Source organism: Capra hircus, chromosome 12, assembly GCF_001704415.2.
Source record: "Capra hircus breed San Clemente chromosome 12, ASM170441v1, whole genome shotgun sequence".
NCBI lineage: Eukaryota > Metazoa > Chordata > Mammalia > Artiodactyla > Bovidae > Capra > Capra hircus.
This window is the reverse complement of record NC_030819.1, coordinates 35,801,971-35,807,768: the sequence shown is the minus strand read 5'-3', so window position 1 is coordinate 35,807,768 and position 5,798 is coordinate 35,801,971. Positions and strand designations below refer to the sequence as shown.

Genomic DNA, 5,798 nt, shown 5'->3' with positions numbered 1-5,798 from the left:
GGCCCACGCAGGGTACGTGGGGGGGCGGATAGAAACATCTTTGTATTATTCTCCTTAGTCTCAATAAGACATCAGGTTTATGGAGCCGAACAGTAATAAAGAAAATAATGTAAAGGAAAAGGTTTTAATATTTGGCATATAACCTGTGCAGGGAAAGAGCGACTATCTTTAGGATGCCGCAGCCCCCTACCTATCTCATAGACATGGACTCATCCTGTCTGCCGCCCACAGCGCCCTCTGCGCAAGCGCAGACTTGTGGCGGCGCAGACTGGTTAGAAATCAACACGGGCTCAGTTCAGTCTGTCAGTCCTGTCCAACTCTTTGCGACCCCGTGGACTGCCAGGCATTCCTGTCCATCACCAACTCCCGGAGTTTAGTCAGACTCATGTGCATTGAATCGGTGATGCCATCCAACGATCTCGTCCTCTGTCGTCCCCTTCTCCCGCCTTCAGTCTTTCCCAGCATCAGGGTCTTTTCAAATGAGTTCTTCCCATCAAGTGGCCAAAGTATTGGAGTTTCGGCTTCAGCATCAGCCCTTACAGAGTCTCATTTTTAAAAAAGGAGACCTGATAGATTAAATGCCTGGCTTATAGAAACATGATAATATTACGCTAGTCATGATTTTTTATTGGGGGTACACTTTTTAATCCATACTGCCGACAAATGAGGCCAAAAAAGCGTCTGTCTTCAATGCAGGAGACCCAGGTTCGATCCCTGGGTTGGGAAGATCCCCTGGAGAAGGAAATGGCAGCCCACTCCAGTATTCTTGCCTGGAAAATCCCATGGATCGCGGAGCCTGGTAGGCTACCATCCATGGGGTCGCAAAGAGTCGGACACGACTGAGTGACTTCACTTCATTTCACTTCAGTTCAGTCGCTCAGTCGTGTCCGACTCTTTGCGACCCCATGAATCGCAGCACGCCAGGCCTCCCTGTCCATCACCATCTCCCGGAGTTCACTCAGACTCACGTCCATCGAGTCCGTGATGCTTGAGTATTGCAAAAAGGCTATGTTTTAGGATGGTTGCTTGGCAATGAAACACAGGCTAAAGGCATATGACAGGGTCTCTACACATAAAGAAAGCTGGACATATTCCTACTGGGATAAATAATATAAGACAGTAATCATAGTGGTGTGCCATGAATAAGTTACAGGTGTGCAGAGAAACACCCTCTCCAATAGCTCTAGGGAAAGACGGGTGGAGCCTTGTCTTAGAAGATTCCCTGGGCTAGTTATGACTGCTTTGCCAACCTTATTTGATTAAGTCAGGTGTTGAAATCCCGGATTTCATCAATTGTTAGCTGCATATTTTTTCTCATTTGACTCCTCAGAAATCATACAGCACGTTGCATCAGATGGCTCCTTACAATGGCAGACAGCCAGGCAGCAGGTGTGACTCAGCTGTTTTTGTAGGTGTGTGCATGAACTTGGTTATAGCTATTCAACACTTCTATTGAATTATGGGTATTGTTGGCTGTGTACATACTATGTTCAAACACCATGTGAAATGTCTTTTAAAAGATTATGCTGTGATTTGCATAACAGAAAGCTACCAGGAATGGAACCAAGCAGGAAAGAGAACAGTAGGTTGGCTGTAAACTTATACCACTAGGCAAATATGGGTTATGGGAAGAAGGACCAAAATTCCACGTCTTCTTACAAATCAACCGAATTACAATTTCCAAAAACGTGAGTAGACTTAAGTAAATAAAACAAAAAGGTTGGGAACTTCCCTGGTGGTCCAGTGGCTAAGGCTCCTTGCTCCCAATGCAGGGGCCCTGGGTTCGATCCCTTGTCAGGGAACTAGATCCCACACGTTGCAACTAAAAAAATAATTAAAAAAAAAAGGTTGCTTATTTCAGTTCAAGGTTGGAGAAGTTGCCAGATCCCTCAGAATACAAGAACTTGACAAAATAAGAGCAGTTTTAGGGTCTCAAATGCTTTTATTAAGACATCAAACATCAATTTGTCAAAAACTTCCTGATGTGTTTGAATAGAAGCTGCTGAATTTGTAATAGTTGCTGGAAAAATGAGACTATGAGTATAGTCAAGTTGGAAATAACATTTTTGGAGGTAACAACTACATGTTTTTATTTGGCTATTTGAATTTGGGGCAGCTGTATCAACTGATACCTGGTTACTCCTCTGAATTTGAGTATGAAAATTTGTGGCAGATCTAGCAATTAGGTGTTGCTGTATAAACCCTGGGGCCACCACCACCACAAATTCCCAATGTCATATTACAAGCAAACATTTATTTAGCTTACATGTCTTGGGGGTTAGCAGTGTGTTGGCCAATGGGGGCTGGGCTCAGCTGAGGTGCTTCTGCTGTGTTCCAAGTGTTTATTACTCTCTTCCTGGAACCAGCAGGCTGGCCCAAGCTCATTCCGCTCCAGGTGATGATACAAGTACAAACAGCAAGCAGAAGCTTATTTAGGCCTGGACTTGGAACTGGAATACCATTATTTCTTCTCCACTTCATTGACTGTAACAGATCACATGGCTGAACTCAAAGTCAAGAAGTAGGGAGATATACAGTTGATTCTCATTATAAAGCAACCACAAACACTGAGTTAGTAAATGTCAAACCATTGCTCCTTGTGGGAAAAAGTTCTTGTGAGCCTCTGGTCACATTTTAATCAACCGATCAATACATTTTTATGTATATTTTTGTTTAAAGTCATCACATTTAACCTATATTGATTCATTAACACTGATCCCAGGGCTAACAACACTATAACTCATGCCTGAAGGAACTTACCTAATATATGTATTTTCTCTACAAGGCACGTCACAGTCTTCCTGTGTGTGGGAATACAAAACAGCACATGAGCACAATGCTTGGGGCCTTTCTATACAGTGAAATCATCAACAAAAAGCACAAAATTGCAAATATATATATACATATATATATGTAAATAGACTGTATAAAGGATTCATTGCCAATACAAGACTTCAAACAAGATGGCAGAGCACAGACTTGCTTGATGTCAGCTGGGAACTCAATATTTTTGCTACTCCAGGCACGTCTGTAAATGACCTTGAAAGTGACATGCATAGCGATGTGGGGGTTACAAATAAATGTAGACAAATAGATAAACCAAAACACAGAACCTATGAATAATGAGAATTGACACTACTTTGCTCCTAGTGGAAAACACTTCAATGTTATATGGCAAAGGGTATAGATAAAGGGAGAATTTTTAAATGGGGGCCTTACATATATGTATAACTGAATGACTTTGCTGTACACCAGAACACAACATTGTAAATCAACTCTACTTCCATTTAAAGAAATAAAAACAAAACCCCCAAACATGGGGGCCAATAATACATCATGGGCCCCATCTTAGACTAACTGAATCAAAAGTTTGCATTTCATATTCCCCAGGTATTTGTATGCATATTCAAGTTCAAAAAGTACTGGCCTTATGGATACATGCATACATGCCAGAGGTTGGGAGTTAAATCCTACAAACTTCAGAAGCTACTACATGAAGTTTTTATGGGTCCAAAGCCCTAGGGCATAAGAGGACAACCTCTTCAAGGTGAAGGATTGGCTATTGCACCCTGCAATTTCTCTTAACGGGCAAAAACGGAGCACTTGGTGGGTTTCTGGCATTTGGAGGCAGCAAATGCCTCATTTGGGAATACAGGTGTAACACATTTATGGGTGATATGGCTGGCTGCCAGTTGGAATAGGTCCCTGAGCAAGACAATACTCTGCAGCAAGTCCATGCTGGAATACAAGCTGCCTTCTGTTTGACCCTATGTCTCAGCAGATCCAGTGGCACTAGAGGGGTCCATGCTGCCAGGAGTCCTAGGCAAGCCATAAAAGGAGAGTCAGAGTGCAGGACCTCACGATTCCGGAGCAACATCATTCCCCTGACAACAAGTCATTTGACAAACAGCCCCTGGCATGCCACTAAGAGCCTGGCTGTGCAACTGAAGTGATGATGCAACTGTGGCTGCTCATCAAGAGCTGGGCATCTCAGATTTAACAACTCGCAGCTGGGTGGACATAGCAACAGTCTCTCAGATTGAGAAGGAGAACGAGGACTCTTGGAAATTCCTTGGAAGTTGAAGAATGGTGGCCAGGAGAACATAAGTGGGAGAGCTGGAAGTTCCTCAAGCAAGGCAAACTCAATGTAATAATCTTTTCCCCACTCCCTAACTGCTCATCTTCCTGCTTTTCGTCTCTTGGGTGCAGCAGTAATACACTCTATCCCAGGTCAGATCTCTGGTGTCATCAATGACAACCACGGCTCAACAGAAGGATACCGCCTTCCAACAGAATCTCTTTAATCTGTGTCTGCCCCTCCGTCTCCATGGCTACTGTCTTAGTTAAGTCTCTCATCATTTTACTCTGGCAAATTTCCCACATTACTGAAAATAGCATTTCTGCATATCTGATTATTCCATTCATTCCTCAAATATTTATTCAGCATCTACTGTGTATCAGGCATTGGGTTAGGCTTTGGGGAAAACAATGTGAAGAATTAAAAAAAAAAAAAAAGACAGTACTTCAGGCCTTACAGAATTAACAGCCCGAAAAGAGAGATGAAAATCCTTCTTAAAATCCTTCAGAGGTTCCCCCTTGTTTTCAGAATGAAGCCCTGATGTTTGGACCAGCTGAAAGTGAACGTGTTAGTCACTTAGTCCTGTCCCACTCTTTTGTAACCCCATGGACTGTAGCCCGCCAAGCTCCTCTGTACATGGAATTCTCCAGGCAAGAATACTAGAGTGGGTTACCATTTCCTTCCCCAGGGATCTTCCAGACCTAGGGATCCAACCCTGGTCTCCTGCACTGTAGGTGGATTCTTTACCATCTGAGCCACCAAGGAAGTCCCTGCCTCTCTCCCCAGCGTCACTTCTAACCATTGCCCTTCAGTCTTGGAGGTTCTGTATGTAGCCACAGTACACACTCTCCCTTCTTCAGAGCACCCTCCTCTCTGAATGGCTAACATCTACTTTTTTAAGGGCTCACTCCAGCTGTCCACCTCCTCCAGAAAGCCTTCTGGACACTCCCTTCCCTCTTTAGCTGCCTTTTTCTGTAGTTTCATCCACCTTATGCTAACATTATCACACACGTATCACATGTACTGTGATTCTTCGTTCTTTTGCCCACTTCTTTCACACTATGGTAAGCTCAGCTTATTGTATCCAACACTTAGTTACAGCGTCTGATTCATAACAGGTACTCGACATTTTTTGTCAAAAGGAACTGTGTTCAGTTCAGTTCAATTGCTCAGTCGTGTCCGACTCTTTGCGACCCCATGAATCGCAGCACGCCAGGTCTCCCTGTCCATCACCAACTCCCGGAGTTCACTCAAACTCACGTCCATCGAGTCAGTAGGTACATACAAATATCCTCCACTCTGTAACAGCAGGCAAGGCCAAGACATCACTTCTGTACCGTGGTAAAGGAGCTTCTTGGCATGACTCCGTCTCCCTCTGGCTGTGGGGCCTCCTGGTGGGCAGTGCCCGGCTCCTCCCTCGATGAATAGGACTTAGCGGCACGCCCCCTAGCGCCGCGGGCTGACTGCAGGAATGGGAGGGCGCCGGCGAGCACGAGGTCCTAAACTCGCGCTTGGCGCATGCGTGGCACGCGAGCGGACGCTTGAGCTCGGAAGAGTCCAAGCGTGAGGGGAGCGAGCTGTGGAGCGAGCTAAGATTCTTTTCCCTTCTGCAATAGGAAGCTGGCTCACCTTTCTTAATATCTCATCGTTTCTTAACTTAAAGTTTAAGCCTTGAATTATGGTTCTATGGGGAGCGAACAAGGACCTAGAGTGTCATTAA

The 5,798-nt window shown here is 44.5% G+C and overlaps 1 long non-coding RNA gene across 2 annotated transcripts; it reads right to left on the bottom strand.

Moving 5' to 3' along the window:
• On the bottom strand, positions 1,819-5,752 carry LOC102181790. Of its 2 annotated transcripts, none has more exons than XR_310455.3 (3): positions 5,339-5,752; positions 2,761-2,801; positions 1,819-2,484 (listed from the first exon to the last, which is right to left on the bottom strand). It is a non-coding gene; the product is annotated as an uncharacterized LOC102181790 (long non-coding RNA). The 2 variants fall into 2 exon arrangements; XR_310453.3 differs by having other exon boundaries at positions 1,820-2,484; positions 5,364-5,752.